This window comes from Piliocolobus tephrosceles, chromosome 2 (assembly GCF_002776525.5).
Source record: "Piliocolobus tephrosceles isolate RC106 chromosome 2, ASM277652v3, whole genome shotgun sequence".
NCBI classification, from domain to species: Eukaryota; Metazoa; Chordata; class Mammalia; order Primates; family Cercopithecidae; genus Piliocolobus; species Piliocolobus tephrosceles.
In genome coordinates, this window is record NC_045435.1 from 130,529,462 (window position 1) to 130,553,219 (window position 23,758).

The window sequence follows — 23,758 nt, forward strand, 5'->3', positions numbered from 1 at the left end:
TGAAATTGGAAGGCTCTCTTGGTCCTTTTCAGGGAATCATGGAAAGGCTTGGAACGGGGTCTTGTGGCCCTGAGAATTGAAGATGGCAGGGAAAGGGCATCAGTGCTGGGCAAGTCTGACTGGTTCTGGTCCAAAGAGGCATTTAATTGTTGTCTCTACCTTCAAGTTACTCAGTTACAAGAGTTCCTGAGCTACTGGCCTAGATTCGACTTGGCAGTGTGCACAGGTGCCCTTGACTTTGCTGCCATCTTACTTTCCCCTCTTTCAGTTTCCCTTTCTCCTCAGTGCTTTTGTTTGCAGCACATCATTGTTATGGCAACTTTATGCTAATGATGCTCCTGCCTCTGTGCGTTTGAGGAAGGCTCATCCGATTTCTGTTAAATAAGTAGATTTCCCTTCATGACCTCAATTTCCAAGGTATTCAGAATCTTCTATTAAAATGAGTACATGAACTTATCAAAGCCAAAATGTTAACACATTTGTGAAATATTTGAACTCTATCACTGCATGTATCTGGAAATCTCAAACAGAAGAGATGTTTAGGATCACATTTACAGTACCCCCCAGATAGAAAGCAGTTTATTGTTGAGTGAACGAACTTAACATTAAATACAGGTTGCCTAGACTCTCAACATTTTTAAAATTATATTTTTACAGAAGCCATTGTATAATAGTGCAATCCTTTTTAAAAATCCCGTTTCAATTTTGACTTCCGCCTTATCATTAGCTATAAGAGATGGGGGTTGCTGTCTCATTTTCCTTGAATATTCTTTCCTATTTTAATACCTTGAAGATTTTAAGTAAATGAAGGAGTGGATGAGCAAGTGATATGAACTTATCAGTGGAAAGGAACTCCAGCAATGGGAGGAAAGCTTTGGGACTTGGTGGCTTGGCACAGGGAAAAATAAAGCATACATGCAGGAAATAGCTGCCTGGTAAGAAGAACGACTAGGGTCAGAACAAAAAAGTGCTGTAGATGTCCTACGAAGGAAAAACTTCCTTCTCCTGGGAAGGAATTGGTGTGCTGTCATGCCCAGCGTACTGTAGGATTCTGTAACTTGTATAAACCCCCACCTTCACAGGAAGTCAATCCAGTCTCTCCTTGGGTGTTTTCAGTATGGTTTATAATGGATTTTATGGGATGTTTGGATTTACTTTATACATATTGTTGACAAATTATATCTATACTGTTAAGTACAAAAGAATTTTTCCTAATTTAAAATTGCCTGGTCAGCTCATTCTAGAGTGCATTTCTTGCACATTAGAATTTCTTACATTCTTGAAGTGAAGTTTATTTTGACTGTTACAGGAACCATTAACTAAACACTTCATGGAAGATGTGACTTATGACAGTATTCCTTACTGGGAGGTTTTTGCTTTCTTTCTTCTTTTTGACCTTTGGCTGTGAAAAGGATTGTACATTGTCATTTAGAATGGCATAACATTAATGAACTGCTATTAAGGAAATAGTAGTCGTTGAAATACTTCATGAGAAAAGGAATTTAAGTGTATAACATAGTCAAATTTAAGTAGTTAATCACAAATCCCCCTTTCTCTTTAAAAAGACACAATATCAAGGTTATATGATACTTTCTCTTTTTTCACCCTAAATTCTAACCCACTATTGATTATCTCTGAAATGTTAGCTTGTGAATCTGGATAATTGTTAAAAACAGAAAAGTGCAAGCTACAAATGAGAGCCTAGGTCCTTGCTTAGATGTAAATAGTTTTCCTATAAATTTAAAACAAATTTTTTTTTTTTTTTTTTTTTTTTTGAGACGGAGTCTCACTCTGTTGCCCAGGCTAGAGTACAGTGGTGCAATCTCGGCTCACTGCAACCTCCGCCTCCTGGGTTCAAGCTATTCTCCTGCCTCAGCCCCCTGAGTAGCTAGGATTATAGGCGCGTGCCACCACACCTGGCTAATTTTTTTTTTTTTTGTATTTTTAGTAGAGATGGGGTTTCACCGTGTTGGTCAGGCTGGTCTCAAACTCCTGACCTCATGATCTGCCCACCTCAGCCTCCCAAAGTGCTGGGATTACAGTTGTGAGCCACCGGGCCTGGCCTCAGACACTTTGAAAGCCACCCAAATCCTGTAAAATAATGCCAGTGTTTCAGGCTATAGAAAATGTCTCTTGAGAGTAATATCTTGTAACATGTATTACAATATCTTGTAACATGTGAGTCAGTTTTCAACAGAGCTGCTGTGAATTACTGTTTTATGGCCTAATTCGTTAAAAAGAATTGCCTAATTGTGGTGTAGAAACTTAGGCACTAAGGCAGAGTAATAAGAAAGGGAACCTTGCTAAACATGGAGTATGTTTTGGCTGAATACTATCAAGGAAACAGCTGTCAAAATACAGTGTTTGAGAATAGCTTTTTAAAATTTCTTTGTACGTAGAGTATTTTATCAATTGCTAAGTACTTATGAAATGCTCTATTATCCTAATTTATGAGTTTCTCCAAATGCCAGTAAAATGGACAAGGGTAATTTTTGCTCTTTTCAGTCTTATGCGTTCTTAGTAAAGTCTCAAGGAAATAGCTGGAAATGCTCTATTTTAATATGCGTTGGGTGGTAGTCTCTAAACAGTAGGAATAATTCTTTTTATGTTTTGAGTTGACATGTTTTCAATACAAAGCATTAGTAAAACATTTTTTAAAGCCACCTAAATAAATCCTATAAAATAATGCCAGTGTTTTAGGCTATAGAAAATGTCTCTTGAGAGTAATATCTTGTAACATGTATTACTTATATATATATAAAAGTCAGTTTTCAACAGAGCTGCTGTGAATTACTGTTTTATGGCCTAATTCATTAAAAAGAATTCAGTCTATGCTAATGACATGGTATATACAAAGAAGAAGATAATATAGTGAGCATACTGCTCTCCATTTTCTGTGCTGAGTTAAACTGCTATTTGTACAGAAATGAAACTGGATTATCCCTGCCCTAGTCAAGACATGTCCTAGGGCAGGACCAATAACATCAGTTCTAAATGGAAGCTTCCAGGTTTCTCCATTTTGTCTAATTCGTGAGTTCATTCCTATTAGTGGTGTTTAAAATCTAGAATGTTACTGAGGCTGAGCATAGACCCTTTAGTAAGCTTTGAAAACACATTTCTTCTAACCTATAGGGCATTTATAAATGAGTCTGCAGTGTATACAAAGCACTTGTCCTCTGCAGAGAGGTATTAATAGATGAAATGGAGGAATCAAGGAAGCAATTTAAGATGTATCATAGACCTAAAGGTAAAACTAAGACCACAAAGCTTCTAGAGGAAAACGTTACATAAAATGCCTACCCAACCTTCGGTTGGTTTTTTAGTGTGCAAAATTTCTTAGCCACAAAACAAAAAAAAAAATTAAGTTTTCTGAGCATCTTCCTGACAAGAAAAAAGAATTGTGGTCTGGTTCTTGAACTTTCCTAGCAGTGTGACCCCCAAAACCAAGACTACTTCCTGCTCTGAGACCAGAGGAAGATCAGACAAGATCCCTCTTGTCTGAACAAAAACTGTATGGATTCAATACCACTGAACTCTGTGGGGAAAAAGAAAAACCTCCTTTCGCTCTGCTGGAAGTTGGATGGCGCTAAGCCCCTGTGTAGTAGTGCACAGAATTTTAGCACTTTTCTTCCTTTCTGTGTGTATTAGGCTCAGACCACTGTGTCTTTGTGTGAATATGGATAGTTAGCATTTGCCAACATGTATCTGTCTACTTTCTCTTGTTTTAGAGAAAACAAAAACAAAAAATGGGGTTATGTAAGGTCAGCAGAGGGTGAGTTTGAGATGTCTGGGTGGGTTAAGTGTGTATTTTGACAACATGGCTTCTCCTTTGGAATATTTAATTGTGATGTTTATTGGACATCCTTGCAGTTTAACATGACATGTTTAAAATAAGTTTTCTCCTAATGATGACTCATGCCCTGCCACTTGATGGAACAATCTGCAGAACCTGCAGGATATTATTTAGAATTCACATTCTCTATTGTACTTTTGTTCCTGTCCATTTTAAAATTTTATTTTTATTTTACTGCAAAGGAAAGATGACACTTAGTTTTAAATGTTAAAAGTGTATAAGTCGCTTTGTTAGAATAAAACTAAATGTGTACACATACCCCAAAACCAAAAAAGAAACCCAAATTTAAAACTTTCATTTTTTTTTTTTTTGGTAGACACTGTTAAGAAAATGAAGGCAAGCCATATATTGGGGAGTAAATATTCACAAAAATATCTCTGTTAAAGGCTCAGACTATTTAAATAATTTTCATTACTCTGTAATGAAAAAACAAACTCAGTTTCTTAAAAAAATGCCGAAAAGATGCAAACAAATACTTTACAAAGGAAGCTGTTTGGTCAAGGAGCACATGAAAAGATTCTCAGCCTCATTTGTCAACAGGGAAATACAAATTAAAATAACAATAAGGTAGTACTTTCACCTATTAGAATGGAAAAAAAAAACTTGACAATGTCAAGAATTGACGAGGAAATAGAATAATTGAGACTTTGATATATTTTTGGTTGGAGTGTAAAATAGTAAATCTACTTTGAATAATAGGTCACTTCTTATCAAGTTAAACATGTTGCTTCCTTGTGACCTAGTAATTTCACTCCTAGGTGTTTACCCAGGAGAAATGAAAGTGTACGTCCGTAGAAGGACTTACATGAGAATATTCATAGCAACTTTTTTCACAATAGCCAAAATTTGGGAACAACCCAAATGCTCATCAACAGATTAAAATGGGTGAACAAATTGTGGTATACTCATAGAATAGAATAACATGTGGTGATCCAGAGGGTGATACGTGCCAACAATATAGCTGAATCTCAAAACATGGCTGAACAAAACAAGTTAAATCTCAAAACATGTTGAACAAAACAAGTCAGACACAAACGACTATGTACCTTGTGATCCCATTTCAGTGTGGTTCTAATACTGGTAAAACTAAGCTCTAATGAGAGAAATTAGGAACGTAAATGGCTGTGCCTAGAAAAGAGAATGATTAAATTTTTGTGATGGAAATATTATTTATCTTTTTTTTTTTTTTCTTTTGAGACAGAGTCTCGGTCTGTCACCCAGGCTGGAGTGCAGTGGCCGGATCTCAGCTCACTGCAAGCTCCGCCTCCCGGGTTCATGCCATTCTCCTGCCTCAGCCTCCCGTGTAGCTGGGAAGACAGGCGCCCGCCACCTCGCCCGGCTAGTTTTTTGTATTTTTTAGTGGAGACGGGGTTTCACCGTGTTAGCCAGGCGTGGTGATTATATGGTGTCAAACCTTGTTAATTGTACATTTAAAATCTAATTTTCATTTATTGTATGTGGTTTATACTCCAATATAAATTAGTGAGGGGAAAAAGTAAAAGGCATAAAACTTGCTCTTGAAGCAATATGGATGTTGAGCATACACAGAGCAGATTGTAATGTGTGTGTAAATGGTATAGGATGCTTGAGAGAGGGCAGAAATGGCAGGGAGTATGTACCGCATGAGCTTGCAGGAAAAGGCAGGATAAACAGAAAAGGCTTTCTGGACAATAGATGGTTTGTGCTGTGTTTTGAAGATGCAAAGAGGTAAATGTTTTTAGGACTTGGGGAGAAGATTTCTCAAATAAGGTCAAGGTTTCTCAAGAGGTCAAGATAAAAATTAAACAGGACGTGTTTTTGCGCCAATAAACATAAATCGAAGTAGTTTTCCTACTCAGTGTATCATTCCAATAGTATCAGTCTATCATTTCCCATATGTATCATGTCCCTCTTTCAAGACTCATCTTCATTCTGCTTCTTCTGTTCTCCACGTGCACCAGCACACAGTGGTTTTTCCTCCCCTCAAATTCCCATTTTTTAACTTATAAATTAAAAGCACCATTTAATTTTTCCTAGATTATATCCTGTTTTTCAGTGTGTATCTTCTTACAAAGTGCATACTCAGGAGAGGTAGTTTCTCCTCTGCCCCAAGTAAAATGTTGAGTATACAACCAAATTCTGGTTAAGATTCGGTGGGTAGAGGTTGACAGATGTGCAGGAGGTGGGGACATCTGTGGATATGGATTGAAGTGTGGAGTTGTAGATTTTCTTCTTTGTATGAGGGTTAATGGCTATAATGTTTTGGCTCTCAACTATGTACCAGGCATGATAACTCTTACAGTCATTCTTCTAGGGAGATATTTTTGTTCTGTTTTCTACAGATGAGTCAACTAAGCAGGGAGAGGTTAAGGAACACAGTGGAATTTTGAATACAAGTTGAGTATTCCTAATCCCAAAATCTGAAGTCCATAATGCTTCAATATCCGAAACTTTTTGAGGGCTGACATGACTCTCAAAAGAAACGTTCTTTGGAGCATTTCAGATTGGGGATGCTCAACGGCTAAGTATAATGCAAATATTCCAAAATTTGAAAAAATCTGAAATCTGAAACACTCCTGGTCCAAAGCCGTTTGATCAAGGAATATTCAACCTGTGTATCTCTTTGACTTCCTTTGTTCTTATAGTCATCGGAGCACCACACTATGTTACTGGGAAAGAAGATTATGATGGCAATGGCAGCAATAAACATTGATTGTGTTCTTTTTCTTTTTTTTTTGAGAAGGAGTCTTACTCTGTCACCCAGGCTGTAGTGCAGTGGTGCGATCTCAGCTCACTGCAACCTCTGCCTCCCAGGTTCAAGCAATTCTCTTGCCTCAGCCTCCTGAGTAGCTGGGATTACAGGCACACACCACCATGCCCGGCTAATTTTTGTATTTTTTTTTTTTTTAGTAAAGACGGGGTTTCACCATGTTGGCCAAGCTGGTCTCGAACTTCTGACTTTGTGATCCACCCGCCTCGGCCTCCCAAAGTGCCGGGATTACAGGCATGAGCCACCACGCTTGGCCTGATTGTGTTTTTATGCCAGTTACTGTTCTGGGCAATTTATGTATGTAACTCATTTAATCTCCATAACTTAGGAAAATGATGTATAGAGTTGTTAAGTGACTTTATTAAGGTTGTATCAGAATAAGTGGTAGAGTCAAGATTTGAAGCCAGTAAGTCTGATTCTAGAATGCACACTTTTCATTATTATGCTATACTACTTGGCATTGTATACATAGGGACTGGTTGTCTTCCTTAGAACAAGGCATATACTATTTCTTAATTGGGGTAGGAGGGGATTAAAATAAAAATTGGTGATGCAGACCGTTGTTTTCAAACCATATTTAGTTAGTTATTTAAGACCCTCATTTTTGTCCATTCATATAACATTTATTGAAAATTTCACTGTGTTATGAGGCTAAGACAGAGTCTGTTCTTTTGAAGGACTTTAAAGTCTAGGAGTGGGTCTGGATTTTTTAAATCATGTGGCTTCTAAAGCATTTTAAAATTCTCACACTACTTGAACTAAACAGAGAAACTGGATTTGACTGGCACTGTGCTGAAGTCGTGGCTCCTGAAGGAAAATTGGTGCAGGTATCTAATGAACCAACCCATACTCAGAAAAAAGGCCTTGCTGCCTCAAAGCCAAAAGATTAAACAATGAATGTGCACTTTGTATTTAAAATTAAAATAATGTATTTAAGGTTTCTAAAAATAATTCCTACTTAACCTGTATTTTTCCTTAACCAATTTGCCTCAGTAGTACCAGTTATAAGGACAGCTGCTGTGTATCAAACTCAGTGATAACAGGGACAACTGGTCTGACATCTTAGGTTTTCTTTTTATCTCAGACCATATCCTCCCTCTTCCTTTTTTCACTTCTATAAAGGTAGTGCTTATAGGCATATTTATAGTGGGGAAAGAGGCAGTGAAATCCTTGTGCAAAAACATAGGTAGGCAGTGTTGGGGGCCAGGAGAGAAAGAACATTCAACACCAAAGGCCACCTCCTAGGACATTTAACTGAACTAAGTATCGTTTTTCATATTCTGTTTTTGTCATCTGTACATGCAGGGCTATCAGCTACCAACTGGATTAAGGTTAGGGATTTGAATCTAGTCAGTAAATGACTTCTGATGAGATTAGAATCGTCTCCAAATCCCCATTGAGGAAATAAAAATGTAATCTTATAAGTTATAATATGCCCAAAGATTGTTGTCATAACTGAATGACTATCAATTGCTAGGAGTGATGATGTTAAGGTTTGTTGATGTGTCTGTTAGAATGTAAGTAAGCCACAAGAGGCCCAGAACCTTTTCATCACACCATCCCTACTATCCTAGAATGTTGGCTGCCTCACGGTAAGGAATCAGTGTTGAATGAATAAATGACTGAAATATCCCTAGAGTGAGAAGGGGATTTCATTCATCATCTGTAGCAGGATGGAAATGTTCTTAGATGAAGCCTTGTATGAGCTCTCCTACCAACTTTTGACCTTAGGGCTGGACTCACTGAGAAGATTGCATCAGCAACAGGTGAGTTCTTTCCAGCCAGGTATCTCTCCCACTATAGAAGGTGCCGCATTTCCCATCTGCTTGGTATAAATGGCTCCTAGAGTCTAGAGGCTTTGAGTGATGTGATAAAAATAAGTGTGTATGATCCTGGAAAGCTTCGAGGATCAGGTTTTTTTTTTCTCCCAAGTGATCACACCACGAGTGTATGGATTGCTCTGGGCCAAACCTCGGAAGTCAAATAATTGATTTTTCCTCTTTTCTTTGATACCTTAACCTCAACAGCAGATGTCATATAATTGGGTGGAAGCCACCACAACTCTCTGGCTGTTCTCTGAATGATGAGGGGTCAGAACATGATATGTAAGGCCTTTGATGTTTTTCGAAAACAACAGATGGGAAGTTTCAGTGAAGAATAAAGAGCTAGCAATTTAATTTATACCGAGTAAAGACAAAAATTTCAAAGGAATTTAATCAGATCTAAAAACATATGACCAGTATTTCACTTTGACTTTAAAAGAACAGGTGGATTGAGAAGCTTTGCTGTGGTAAACTTGGTTTCTCAGTGAATTAATGTAACTGAATGATTACTATAAAAATAGCATTCATTAATTACTAGTTTTATGCTTTTTAAGGGTGCTAGGGAGGAAAAGAAAACTCCCTGTAAAGAAGAACCAGAAAATTCAGGAAAGAGGGTTTTGGAGACCTGATTCCTCACACTACTTAGGAAGCTGGGAATTTAAAATAGATTTTACATAGTTTGGTTGTAGGTATTTTTTCTTATCAAGATAGGATATTTGTGCTGAAGTTGATTTATCTAGCTGTGCTGCTCAGACTTTTAGGAGGCAATGCATCCTTTAGTATTGCGGGGTGATGGTGGGGAGGCTATGGGTGTAGCGGCAGAATATAGCAGCGGACTTGAAGCTAATTTGAAGTCCCAAGCAGTAGACAGCATCTGACCAATGAAATGCCTTCTTAGCATCCAGTATGAACTGGCAGGGTGATCATACTGATGACCATAATTAATTTATTATATGGTCAAGGACACTTTTGAGATAGAAAGGAGGCACTGTTTTCAATTATGCCCAGACAATAGGTAAAAACTGGAGCTATCCCAGGACATGGGGTCACCCAAAACTGAATGTGCAACAAAATTACCTGGAGGGCTTGTTAAAGCAGATTGCTGGACTCCACCCCCATTGTTTCTGATTCTGTAGGTTTGGGGTCAATAATTTGCATGTCTAACAAGCTCACTGGTGATGTTCATTCATCTGGTCTAGACCCTACACTTTGAGATCCACTGCTCTACCCAAACAAACTTGGCAGTCTTGTAGTGATATAATTTTCAGTTAAATGAAACTCTCCTTATTGTTCATCATCCTCCACTAGACAGCCTTTTGCGGGTGAGGATGCTCGTGACGATGGCAGAATATGCTTGTGTTGGTGTCAGCCTACTTCCTGGACTGGTCTGTTTTTGGTATTCTAGAGACTGCTCACACTGGGAGGCTGAAACGGCTCACCTGTGACTGACCTAACTTTTAAGGAAATCCTGGAGCCAAATGGAATAAACCTGATGACTTCTGAGTTCTCAGAGCCTTAGGCTTAGGGAAGCCTCAACATCTAAATTCACTCTAGAAGCACTTTATAGAGTGAACATTCCTCTAGGGAACAGTATTCTTCTGTTCAGCATTTTAGAAGCATCATAGGTGTAGTAGGAAAAATCTGTTAATCTTCCTTTTTTTTCTCTTTTGGTCATAAATAATATAATGCTTAATCATGGGGATAATATAGTGTTTTTATTTTTAAGCATTTATTCATTATTTTGCTCACTAATTAACTAGCTTGGATTGAATGAGGAACTTGTAGACAGTTTTGTTGGTAAGGCAAATGCAACTGTGGAATTCCTCTGTAGATAAGTGGGTCCCAAAGTGTATCTCAGGTCAGCAGCATTCAGCCTCACCTGGGAATTTGCTAGAAATGCAAATTCTTAAGCCCCAGCCTAGTCACACTGAATCAGAAGCTCTGGGGGGATAAAGCCCAGGGAACCGTGTTTTAACAAGCCTTCCAGGTGATTCTGATGTGGGTTAAAGTTTGAAAAGCAATTTTGTAGCTAGTTTTATGTTATATTTTTCCCTGTTTTGATCTACAAAGGTATTGAAATATCTGAATTATGTTTCTAAGTAGTCTGATATCTAATTACATAAACATTTACCTTGATAAAATTAGTTTTTATAATGAAAATAATGATGTCAGACCTTATTTACTGAATACTTTTTATACATACAGTCATGCACTGCATAATGGTATCTTGGTCAGTGACAGACTGCATATGCGCCTGTAGTCCCATAAGATTATAATGAGTTGTATAATGGCATGTGCTCTATCATCTAGATTTATGTAATTATAATCTATGATGTGTGTACAACAATGAAATCACCTAAGGATGTATTTCTCAGAATGTGTCTCCGTTGTTAAACAACACATAACTGCATCACTGTGTTAAAGACTTTACAAATATTATCTGATTTAATCCTTACAGTGCTGTTTTACAGATAAGGAAGTGTGGAGGAGGGGCACTCCTGACGTTGAGAGGCTTTTTTCCCTACTCCTTTCCCCTTTTCCTGTCCACTTGTATTCTGTTTAAACATGTTAGCAATAATTAATAATCATTTGTTTTTAGCTATAACTTTTTCTCGAAGTAAATGTACATAGTACTAGATAAAACATTTTTACAGCCGGGGAATTTTAAATAGTATCCTAAAAATACATGTACATGGTTGAAGAGGATGGAAGATTGAAGGACATGGTGATGGTGAGTGGGTGGCTTGGGTGGAAGGGCAGGGAGTGGATATACCTATGGTGAGGCTGGGCTGATTGGAATCCTGTGGACTGCAGGAGCCACCCATGGTGAATGGAGTGAAGGCATCCTCCCTGTGCTCAGAGGATTCAAAGCTCCTGGGTAGATAAGCTGGGTGACCTTGCTCAGGATAGTCACACCCTTTGTACCTGCTTCAGCTGTGAAGTAGGCAAATTGTACTTCTTTCTCTGCACTGTACCCACTTCCCCTGAGTCTTCATGCTTTGAGTACCTTGGAATCTCCCCACTTTTTTTTTTTTTTTTTTTTGAGATAGGGTCTCACTCTCTCGCCCAGACTGGAGTGCAGTGGCCCAATCTCAGCTGACTGTGACCTCCACCTCCCAGGCTCAAGCAATTCTTCTGCCTCAGCCTCCTCAGTAGCTGGGATTACAGTCATGCACCACTACCGCCTGGCTAACTTTTGTATTTTTAGTGGAGATAGGGATTTCACCATGTTGGCCAGGCTGGTCTCGAACTCCTGACCTCAAATGATCCACTCACTTTGGCCTCACAAAGTGCTGGGATTACAGGTGTGAGCCACCATGCCTGGCCTCCCTCTTTTTTTTTTTTTTTTTTTTTTTGCCAGACATGCCAATATATAGTTCATTCATGTGTACCAGTGTGTCAATTGTGTGTGCACAGTTGTATGCCTGTTTGTATATATAGTATTCATAAATTTTATCAAAATATAAAATTCATTGCGTGTTAACAAATCATAAAACATGCCATTTTGGTATTTTCTGAGTACATTGTTTTCTTTTTAACTTAATGGCTAGGGTTTTTTTTCTAGTGCTAAAACTGATTATCAAGTTTGTATGTTTTAGAAAGATGAATATGCAAACTATTTTTTACTAGCATGATCTTTGATTCATTTTTTCCATAGGATTGATTGTCCTTGGTTAAAAAGAATATATATAGACAAGATGGATTGCATGGGCTTGGTTGAATAAGCTGACGTTGTGGGTCTGTGGTAATTCTCCTGAATGTAATTTAATTTATAATATTTAAAGAATTGTAAGTAATTTAGTTGATGAGTCATAGACTATAAATAAGTAGCATATGAACTCAAATATTTGCTATGCATAGGACACATTTTTGTGATTTACAATTTAAAGGCATTTTATTTTATTAGGTGTTAATGGGGTTAACTTACCCTAATAATGACAAAGATAAAAGCTTTTGCCTATGTAAGTGTATGTACAAGTAAATGCAACTGTGTATCTGTACTTATATGCAATTGCAAACAAAAACATACTGACCTAAGTATTACGCTAATCGATTTTGTAGTTTTGAGAAACAATTTTAATATACATTTACAAGCTTTTGAAATGTTTGTCCTGGATGGCTACCTTTTAAACATTTTCTTTGATATCTCTTCATCACAGATATATTTTGACAGCCACTATTGGAAATCCTAAATAATCATAAATGATATTTCAGTATTGGATCCCCATATTAGCATGGGGAAATATATTAATATGCCAATTACAGTTGTCAAACAAAAAGTAACCCACTGAGAAAAATGTGAGTGGCAGTGGTTCAGTGTTCCTCAGCTTTGTTGCTGTCCAGCTCAGAAATCTTTTCTGTTCCCATGCACCATTCACATACACGCAAGTCATTTCATGGAAAAGCTGTTTCCTTACCTGCGTCTAGGCCTTCATCTGTGAGAGTCACGCTTCACTCATTTTGAAATACCTCTCAGTGCAGACTCCAAGGTGACACTGTTACAGAGTTCTTGCTCATCTTCAACTGCGGATGAAAATCAGGAACTTGACAGAAACCACAAGATAGTGGGTCCCTCTGCTGCTGTGGTCAGATAGAATTTATTGAAGACTGGGACGTGGAAACAAAGAGGAAGGAAGAGACGTTTTAATCTCTGTGGGTGTCAGGCTGACTTCTGAGCTAGTTCCTTTCCTCCAGTAATGCAAAAACAGTCCTGCTTTTTTATTTCCCCTCCTACTTTTCCCCACATCCTTACATCATCTGATGCACAGCCAGTCAACAACCTGTTTTCTAACCTTTGCCATTGTCAAATTCAACATGTGGTATGAGGTGGAGAACTGATGTGTAAGATATGGTTCTTTCTGAAGTACCCTCAGAGAAAATTGTCAGCAGCTTCACAGTATAACTCGCAGAGATGGGTAGTTGGAGCTACCTGTAAATGCGGAATTAACAGAATAAAGAAGTATTTTGACACCAGTGTCGACATCTTCTAGATAAGAGGAGTTGCATTGTCATTTTTCCCACGTGAATTTTCCTGTATTTGAACATTACTGATAAATAGATCACAAGTAGGACTTCAGATAAACTCCTCGCGTGTTAACATTTTGGTGTTTGTGCTGTCTGTGCTACTATTTTGAAAGTCTTCATATTTTTAGTTCCTTTCAGGCTCTGTAATATAATCGGTGATGTCTTGCAGTGCTCCACGGTCTTTCTCATTGACTATTAGTGCCATTAGATTTGGAAGTTCTCAGAAGATGGCTACCGAGTCCTCTTCAGAGTGTGAAACCCAGAACCAGAAAGAAAGAAAACAAGGGGCTGAAAAGCTTACCTTATAAGGCTCCTGCATTTGAAGTGTATTTACTTAGGCTGTTCCATTGCTAAATTATGAGTAACAGCTAGTAAAGTTCAACTTGCCTTAAAATCATAACTATACATTTACAGTTACAATAATTATAACTGGCTCATGACATGCCAGTTACTATTCTAGTTTCTTTATACGTACTTGGTATGTAGGAGGCAGTGTTCTGGACATCGGAGATGGAGTAGTGACTAACACATACCCAAAGAGTTATTTCCCTCATGAAGAGTGTTTTCTTATATTCTGCCTCACAGACTTACTAGTCACTGTTTATCCTTGGCAAATACATGTGAGACACAGAGCTTGTTTAGAGAAGTTCACCATGTCTCCCTGCCAGACGGACTCTTCTTCAGACCTCCAGAGGGCCCCAATAGTCCTCACTGATGCTTTGATTGAAGGGCTAAGAATACTGATGTGCATAGAGAGGCTTGTTAGCTTCAGCTGCAGTGAGATCTGGTGGGTAAATAAGCTTAAGGACAATTGGACGTGACGAGGAGCCGCTAGAGCCTGGTTATTACCAGGGCGCATTGCAGAGTCCTCCGGTTGTAAACATTTTTCTGATTAAATGGATGGTTTGGCATGAACAGTATCTCTAAGCTGAGACTCTCAAGACTTCCCTGATTTATTGCAGGAGATGCTGTTTCCTCTGACAGTCTCAAAAACACCCATTTTTGTTCCAGGTCCCTTTTGTGCTTCTTGACTTCCCCATGGGGTGTTCCACATACATGTTATTGAGTATGACTGGGGAGAACATTATAATGTTTTTGACTGGAGCTGCTTTCTTTCCTCTTAATGCCAGGAGTTGCAAAGTCCAAGGCCAAAAGGATAGCCCTACAGGTGGTCCCCTCGTGGCAGGTGGTACAAATGGGTTGGACTCTATGTAAGACACTTGGGAGTAGAGGGATTATGGAGAAGTGGAGAGCTAAAAGGCCCACTGAGGGGATCAGCTGTGTCTGGAAGCTTGCCAGAGTCATGGGCCGTATCTTGGGATGAGCCAGTGTCTTCAGAACATGAAACGCTGATTTGCATGTGCTGTTCTAAACACTCTATGTTTTAACTTGATAACTCACAATGACCCCATGAGTAAAGTAGGTCTGTCTACTTCCTCTTCCCCATCTTTTTCTCAAGGAAACTGAGGCATGGAGATGTTACATCAGGTCGCTGGAGCTGGGATTTAAACCCTGGCAGAGCCTGGAGCCTGTGCACTGCTACTGCCCTTATATGTCTCCTCTGATTTCATTTGTTGGTGTCTAAATCGAATACCTTACAAACCATTGTAGACCTAATACCCTGTGGGTTAAAACAGAACCTGACTGTGCACTGTATTTGGCTTGTGAGCAGTCAGCTTGTGACCTGTGTTCAGTGGTGTTATTGGCACGTAGCAGGACAAGGATGATGAGTGGGGAGGGGGCAGACAGCCAGGCACTTGAAAGGAAAGCTCATCTGCAAAGACTGGATCAAGTCTCAAATGCACATACTCATATACTTGATTGAAACGTACTGTCTCCCTACTAGATCCTTTCACAGCCAAAACACCTGGCAACCCTTGGAGAAGTAACTATTCCTTTTTGTACAGGTAAGAAAATAGAGCCTCAGAAAATTTAACTCAGAGTTGTCTAAGCTAGAAAGTGGCGAGACTGAACTTTGAAGTAGTCTTTAGGTTGTGCTGGACGTTTTGTGGCTATGCTTAAATCACAGTTTAGCTTGTACACATTTTCCTTTATTAGAATTGGAAATGTTAATGTTTATTAATGTTTGAAAAAGTATTTTAGCCTGATAAACAGTATTTATTCTGTCTTCATATGTTTTTGAAATTAGACATTTTAGGCCGGGCGGGGTGGCTCACGCCTGTAATCTCAGCACTTTGGTAGGCCAAAGCGGGCAGGTTACAAAGTCAGGAGCTCCAGACCAGCCTGACCAACATGTTGAAATCCTATCTCTACTAAAAATACAAAAATGAAATAAAATAAAATAAAAAAATTAGCTGGGTGTGGTGGAGTGCGCCTGTGATCCCAGCTGCTCAGGAGGCTGAGGCAGGAGAATCACTTGAACCCGGAAGGTGGAGGTTGCAGTGAGCTGAGATCGTGCCACTGTACTTCAGCCTGGGCAACAGAGTGAGACTCCATCTCAAAAAAAAAAAAAAAAAAAAAAAATTTATTATGACTTTTAGCAACACAGATAATGACTCTTTTCAACACTAGACACCAGGCATAATACAGCATAGCCAATAACAACATTATAATTAAAATAAAAGAGGGCTTGGTCCTTGCATGCAAGAATCTTTTAAAAAACAGAATCTAAAATAGTCAGAATTTTCCTTTTATCTGTGGTGTTTTGATTTATACTAAATAGTTCTGAATTCCCATTTCCTTTTGTGGAATCCTTAGATTAAAATATTGTGGATTTCCTCCTGACTAATCTTTTTCTCAGAGCCCTCAACATACCCCTGATATGACAACCACCCCTAGCCCACCCCACGTGCCCACACATTGTCTGATAACATTTCCAGGCAGGACCCTGCCTTATTAGTAATAGGACTGGTTATATATAAACATCCCTTGTGTATTCATACTACAAATAGAGTGGGTTTAACACACGTAATCCCCAAATATGTCTGTAACTGTTTCCAGTCAGTTTCTGTCCAGCCCACCATCAACAGATCATAAATAGCTGGCTGACATGTTGATTCCGTAAATATCCTATTTTGTTCCTTACCCCAGAATTCAACTATGCATAATTGTTACCATATGTCTTTTGAAATCATTTTTCTTTAAAGTAAGTACGGAGACAACTTCACTGTTACTGCCCTTCCCCTGCCTGTCTCTGGTTGCTTTATTGACATAGTGAATAAGACACCAGCGCACCCGGCCTCGTCCCCACTTGCTCCCTTGGAGACTTGTTCGTCTGAGCCCTGTATAGACCTTATTCTTTTTTGTAGCTTTGTAGTATTCCATAGTTTGTTTAATTAGTACCTATTGATGGATTTTCAGATAAATATGAACATTTTCAATGAATTTATTTTAACCATAGCAGATATTTACTGGGTTATATAATTTAGTTTTTTTTTTTGCTGGCAAGTGATTTATAATTGTGCGTGTATTTTGTATGTGTTGGGGGGCATGGCTGCCGAAAGGATCCTACTAGATGTTGAGAAAAGGATATTGAGATAAGAATACAGAGGATTTGGGGGGGCGGAGGGGGTATTGCATCGGGAGTTATACCTGATGTAAATGACGAGTTGATGGGTGCTGACGAGTTGATGGGTGCAGCACACCAACATGGCACAAGTATACATATGTAACAAACCTGCACATTATGTACATGTACCCTAGAACTTAAAGTATAATAAAAAAAAAAAGCATACCAAAATATCCATAATGGAGTTTAAAAAGGGAAGAACAGAAAGAAAAAGACAACAGTATTTCAAGAATTAATGGCCTCAATCTCCCTAAATTTAATAAACAATCTTTATACATTCATGAAGCTCAATGAAATCTAAGGAGGATAAACTTGAAGATATTTACAAAAAGACAGAAAGTCATGCTGTCCAAAGACAAAGACATAATCATAAAATCAGCAAGAGAAAAATGACTTGTCATATAAAAGAGATCCTCAGTAAGATTTATAACTGACCATTCATCAGAAACTACAGAGGCTAAATGGAACTAGGAAAATATACTTAAAAGAACATTGGGAAATAATTGGGAAATATACTGAAAGAAAACGAATGTCAACTGACAGTTCTATATACAGCAAAACTATCCTTAAGAAATGGAAAAATTAAGATTCCCAAATAAATGAAAGCTTAGAGAGTTTGTTCCCATTAGAACTGTGCCACAAGAAATATAAAGGGAGTCATTTAGGCTAAAAGGAAAGGACATCGGACAGCAAATAAAATCCACACAAAGAAAGAGCACTGTTAAAGATGATCACATATGTAAACATAAAAGTCAGTACAAATATAAAAAAAAAAAATACAGAGGATTTTGGTAAAGGCCTAGTGTAAACATTTTATGAAAGTACAGTGTACAAGGATGTTTAAAGGAAGCATATTTGGAAATTGTCCTCTATAGGATCTCTGAAGGAACTGACATCCAAAATGCTTCTTGCTGGATGGCTCTTTTACTTGTAGAATGGGGGTGAAAGTCAACTTAGTACTGTATTAAAAGAACGATGTGAGCCGAGGTTTAATGTTAGGAAAACCAGCAAAGGTAGAGCAGTGCGTAATGTGGGGGATCTGAAATGTCATGCTCAGGACTTCATAATTAAGTGTGCCGTAAAGTTTTTGAGCTTTGTAGTAAAGTAATTGAAAAAGTGCATTGAAAAAATGTAATCTTATGGGAAAACATCAAATGCAGACATGCCTTTTTCTGTTTATGTGAAGCATTCAGTTCTACCAGCTTGTTGATTTAGAGTAGTGGAGAAAGGGGGCAGAAATTATATAATTAAGTTGTGATTTAAGTCACTGCATTATAAAATAATGCCTTTTTGTTAAACCTCTTGCAGTGAGTGACAGGACATGGGACGTCATTGGCAATTGTGCACTTGCCTTCATTTGATAATTACAATGGAGAAACAAATGCCTGGGACAATATCACCCCCTTCTGGTAGATTGAAAGAAGTAACAGTTTTTAAAAAATTAACAGGTGCCTATATTTTATAGGCAGTTCACAAAATCTCACTTTGGTATGAATACTAGCATTGAGTCGTGGTTGATTGTCTAATCCCAATTAGTTGAAGTGTGCAAACAGATTTTCTGTATTGCTAGCAATAGATTGGGTTTAATTCTTGAAAATCAGAAGAACTGAATCTCGGTTGATAATAGCAAAGAATCAGAATTTAGAACTTTATTACAAAAACAAAAACTTTTGTGTGTGTATTTTCTGTTTTCAGTAGGTTTTTTGGAAAGATGCTGAGGCAGCAGAGGAAAGCATTTTCTTTTTCACCTTCAGGTCTTACAAATGTGTCCTCTCTCATTATCTTCCTTTTGTTCCCATTTGCTTGCAAGACTCACCACATCTTTGGACATGTCCCTAATACCTCAGTGTTGTCACTATTCTTCTGATGTGGCCTGTGTTTCTGTATCATGCCTAGCCATCCTTGTTGGCTTCGTTTTGTACCCGTGGTGTTCGCTACCATAGTAGGTACGCAGAAGTATTTGTTAATTGAATATCTGTAACCAGGATGTGGGGAAGACAGAGAATATTCCCCAACTCTGTGGTCTGGTTCTGCAAGTAAAGATAAACGAGATAATGGAAATTATCTGAGAACAATGACTCTGAATATTTTAAATAATCTTATTCCAAGTGTGTTAAATCATCTAATCACTTGCAGTTGTACACTTTTGAATACCTTTTGTGGGTTTTTTTTTGTGTCTGAATCCCTGACCTGCATAATGATTCAACTTAGAACAGGTAACTAAGAGGATGACATGCTGCTTTATCAGACAGTTTATTTACTCAGCACCCTAACTGCTCAGCTTTTTAATACCGTGATAGGACAAGTTAGGAAAACAAGACCTTGGAAAGTCCCCGAGTGAACTGGAATGATACTTAAGGAATGTAGGAACATACTTCGTTTTTGTCAGATAAACTTTCCCACAGCTGTTCTGATAAACATTGCTGCTTGTTCATCCTGCCACTATGTGTGGGAGGAGCATGGCCTCAGCAAGCTTAAGGAAAGATTTGTGGTATTGACTTTTCAGGGAACTTGACTGAGGGTTAATTGAAGTCAAAGGAAGTGCAGTGGGTGATCACATGTACAGTTTTGTTTGTTTGGTTTTCTTCTACCCAAAGAATAAGCCACACCTGAAATTATGTAGAGCAGTCATCTCTGGCCAGCAAATGATTTTAGCTAGGCACACTTATTTTTAGTTCTGGGTTGTGGGAGGGTTGTGTGGTTATCTTGGTAATTTAATTTCCTTGGTGGCCTGACTAGAACTGTGGTTTTAGGCAATTAATGCTGTAGAGAGCTGAATATCTTTATAATTAATAATTCGAGCACAACAGTTATTCTTAGGATGTTATGTATGGACCAGTTAGTTTAATCAGAATGAAGAATCAGTGAGGCCTTTTTTTTTTTTTTTTTGAGACAGTTTTCGCTCTTGTTGCCCAGGCTGGAGTGCAATGGCGTGATCTCGGCTCACTGCAACCTCCGCCTCCCAGATTCAAGTGATTCTCCTGCCTCAGCCTCCCAAGTAGCTGGGATTACAGGCATGTGCCACTACACCTGGCTAATTTTGTATTTTGGTAGCGACAGGGTTTCTCCATGTTGGTCAGGCTGGTCTCAAACTCCTGACCTCCAGTGATTCACTCACCTTGGCCTCCCAAAGCTCTGGAATTACAAGCGTAAGCCACTGTACCCATCCCAAATTTTTATATTTAATATTTGAATGAGTCATTTAAGGAACAGCTATGCTAGTTCACTTGTCTGATTCTCAGTGGTCATGAGGTAATGCTGTGGTCTGAATGTTTGTGTCCCTCCAATATTTATGTGTTGATAAAAAGAAATGAATTAATGGCATTTGCAGTAACCTTGATGGAGTTAGAGATCATTATTCTAAATGAAGTAACTCAGGAATGGAAAACCAAGCATCATATGTCCTCACTTATAAGTGGGAGCTTACCTATGAGGATACAAAGGCATAAGAATAATACAGTAGACTTTGGGAACTCAGGGGGGAAGGATGGGAGGGAGCGCAGGATAAAAGACTACACATTGGGTACATTGTACACTGCTCGGGTGATGGGTGCACCAGAATCTCAAAAATCACCACTAAAGAACTTCTCCATGTAACCAGGCACCTATTGAAATAAAAAAAAAAAAAGGAAAAAAATATGTTGAAATCTAATTCCCAATGTGTTAGTATTAAGAGGTGGGGCCTTTGGGAGGTGACTAGGCCATGAGGGTAGAGCCCTTGTGAATGGGATCAGTGGTTGTATAAAAGAAGCCCTTTGACCTTCCACCATGTAAGGACACACAGGGCACCATCCATAAGGAATAAGTCCTCACCACACACAGAATCCATTGGCTCCTTGATCTTAGACTTATCAGCTTTCAGGACTGTGAGCAAGACATTTCAGCTGTTTATAAATTACCCAGTTTAAAGTATTTTGTTACAGCAGCAGGAATGAACTAAGAGAGGTGACCTGTATGACGGTGTGTGGTTACACTTTTGTGACTTAATTATGATAGGAGGATTTATTCAGAGCCCACCTTCTACGTGATTGGGCTTTGCAATCATCAGTCTCTCTCAGGAGAATCACAGACTTCCTGTGACCCCGCTGTTGTAGTTAGAGTACTCTGTGCCCTCACCTAGCTCTACCGCCTGATCAGCTTTTCATGTAGTTGTGGTCTGCAGGGAGACCAGTGCCTTGGAAAGGCAAATGTGGTGTCTGTCTCTAAAGGTCTCTTGAAATCAATACAGAACATAAATTTTGTACCTACCAGTCAATAGTATTAGGAAAGATTTGTGATAGTTTTGCTTTGGAGTAGTGAAAAAAATATAAATTAGAATTTAGATTATTTATTCCTTCTGCAAGCAAAAGCAATCAAATACTCACCTTGGGTGGACTGTGTTCCTTCTTGTGGTATTAAGCAAAACTTCAAGCAATAGGTGCTAACTCAGAAAACTGTTCTCCATGCTCCTAGAAAGTTTCCATGAGAGATTTTTGTTGAATAGCTGCTAATCCAGCATCCAGGAGTTCACAGTTTGTGTTAGCTCCATGGAAGAAGCTTCACAGGAGGGGGAGATTCTCATTGATGAAATGGCTGGATTCATGGAGTTCTTTTTCCTTATCTTAAGCTGCTTGTTTTACTAGGTAATGCTATCCTAACATAGACATATTTTCTTATGTATTGTGAACATAGGGGCATATATTCTTGTTTGCCCACACAGTCCCAGTTGAAACCTGCTGTACCAGCTCAGTGAGTAACACTTTCACTCTCAAAAGTGTCCTGGTTTTGACAATAAAATTACACAAGCCATTCTAATTTATAATTATAAGTGAATAAAATGACTGAAAGTGTATGATTGATTGACTGGCTTAAACTAATGTTCTCTTAGTTAGATATTATCTGTTATACTTATCAAGCAGTTTTTTCAGGCTTTAGTTGAGAGGGCTTCCCAGCTTCAACCCTAGCCTTAGAAAGTTACTTCTTCATCTCTAATTAGGGGCAATGCTAGTACTTCCTTATGGGTTTGTTTTGGGGATTAAATGGGTTAATACAAGTCGGGTGCTGGTATGTAGGGAGTGCTCAATAGACATTAGGTATTTTAATGTTATTAGAAAATAATCATTCAGTGTTAAAAGTTCTAGAAAAGAGTATGCAAAAGACTGGGAAGGAGCAGAAAAATCAAGGCCTCAAGTAGTATTGCCATCACTGTAAATCATGGCCGTTGGTTTATTTTTCCTGTCTCAGCGTGGCACAAAGTAAGAGGTGGGATCCAGGTGGCATCCAGTGGGATGCCCACCTCCAAAATCCTTTCTTATCCATGAGACCAGACATGCTACCACTGGGGTTGAGCTAAAGTGGGTATCAGGCCAGGTGGGGCAGAGACCTGCATTGTCTATTTCTGGGGGCGGAGTGGCAGGATTTGGTAGAAGGTTGTTAATGGGAATGAAGAAAAGAGGGCACTCGGATTTTCAGTTCAGGGGGCCTGGGTATATGATAGTATTGTTAAATGAGTTCAGGGGTAAGGGACCTCCTTGGAGGGGTGGAGACGGAAAGTGTTGCAGTCCTGGTGACAGCATGGACTTTGTAGTCAGACCCCTGAGCTTCAAAACCTGCCGCCATCAGTTCACTTCCTAGCTAGATGTGCCTCAGTTTCTTCATCTGTAATAGGACATCTACTATATAAGGTTCTTGTGGCGATTTAAAGGTTTATTAAAAAGTAAAGCATGTAGGACAGTGACTGATGAGCACTATGTAAGATTTGATCATTACTATTTTTAACTTGCCACTTTAGGGGTTTCTATGCGAAGTATATCTATATATCTATAGTTATCTTTCAAATAGCATTTGTAGAAAACTTCAAAGCAGACATCTATTGAAGCTTCATAATAAACTTTATAGAAATCATTGCTTTCTTTGTTACCATTTTTTTGTGATTAATAGAAGTGGCCAAGAAAAAGTTTACCCTATATTTACCGTTTGTTTATTAATACTCTATCCCTTCCCAAATTTGGTTGGTACTTACTGATATCTAGAGGTCTAGGTTTCTGTATTGCTTGAAACCTTGGTCATATTCTTCTCTTTCCACAAATGGCTCAGGAATCCCCATCAGGGTTCTCACTGTCGACATTACTGCCCAGAGAGTATTTGTTGATTTCAGGATATTTTCTTGTTGTCCCTGTGTTCAGTGGCTGGGGCCATGAATGCTTTATAGTATGCAAAGTATGAGGCACAATTCTTACACGGCGAAGAATTGTCCCGTGCTGCTTATGGGAGTGACCCATTAACTTTCCCATGGGTGAAAAGCTTGTTCATCAATATCTGAGCCTATAAGTCTATTTTACGTATAAACATATTTTGTCTGGTTTAATATACACCAGCCTAATTTTTGCAAGTATGTAGCGACTGTCTACTAAATACTCTATTTGGAATCTTGTCAAGAATTATTTATTTTGGAAATCCACATCACTAATGATAATAATGTAAGTTGTGTTTGGGTCACAAATATTTGTATCTGTTAAATTCACATAATTAAATAGATAGATCCAAGCATTTTACCACTTCATGTTGAATGGATAAATGACATTATTTCAAATAGTTGTGCCTAAGCATTTACATGTTATATTACATGTCATTATATATTTTTCTCTCCATTTTTCCTTTGAATTATGATTACGGTTACATATACACTTATAGGCAGGCAGTCCTTGATTTCACAGTTCTGACATATATTTGAGTTATCATGATTTAGTTAAATAATACCAGTCTCCCTGCAACAGTCCACATTTTAGTTACCACAGTAT

The 23,758-nt window shown here is 38.5% G+C and overlaps 2 protein-coding genes across 5 annotated transcripts in view; one reads left to right on the top strand and one right to left on the bottom strand.

Annotated features, from left to right (window-relative positions):
* Positions 1 to 13,139, bottom strand: part of P2RY14 (purinergic receptor P2Y14) — a 61,086-nt gene extending 47,947 nt beyond the window's left edge. For 2 of the 4 annotated variants that reach the window (XM_023232129.2, XM_023232126.2), the window contains exon 1: positions 12,844 to 13,114. The gene's annotated coding sequence lies outside the window, so the exon portion shown is untranslated. Of the gene's footprint in view, positions 1 to 12,843 lie in introns of all 4 variants that reach the window. The other 2 variants (XR_002735643.2, XM_023232125.2) reach the window with 2 other exon arrangements.
* The window catches only part of MED12L (mediator complex subunit 12L), a 345,920-nt gene that overhangs the window by 173,270 nt on the left and 148,892 nt on the right, over positions 1 to 23,758 (top strand). The gene's annotated exons all lie outside the window — the stretch shown is intronic.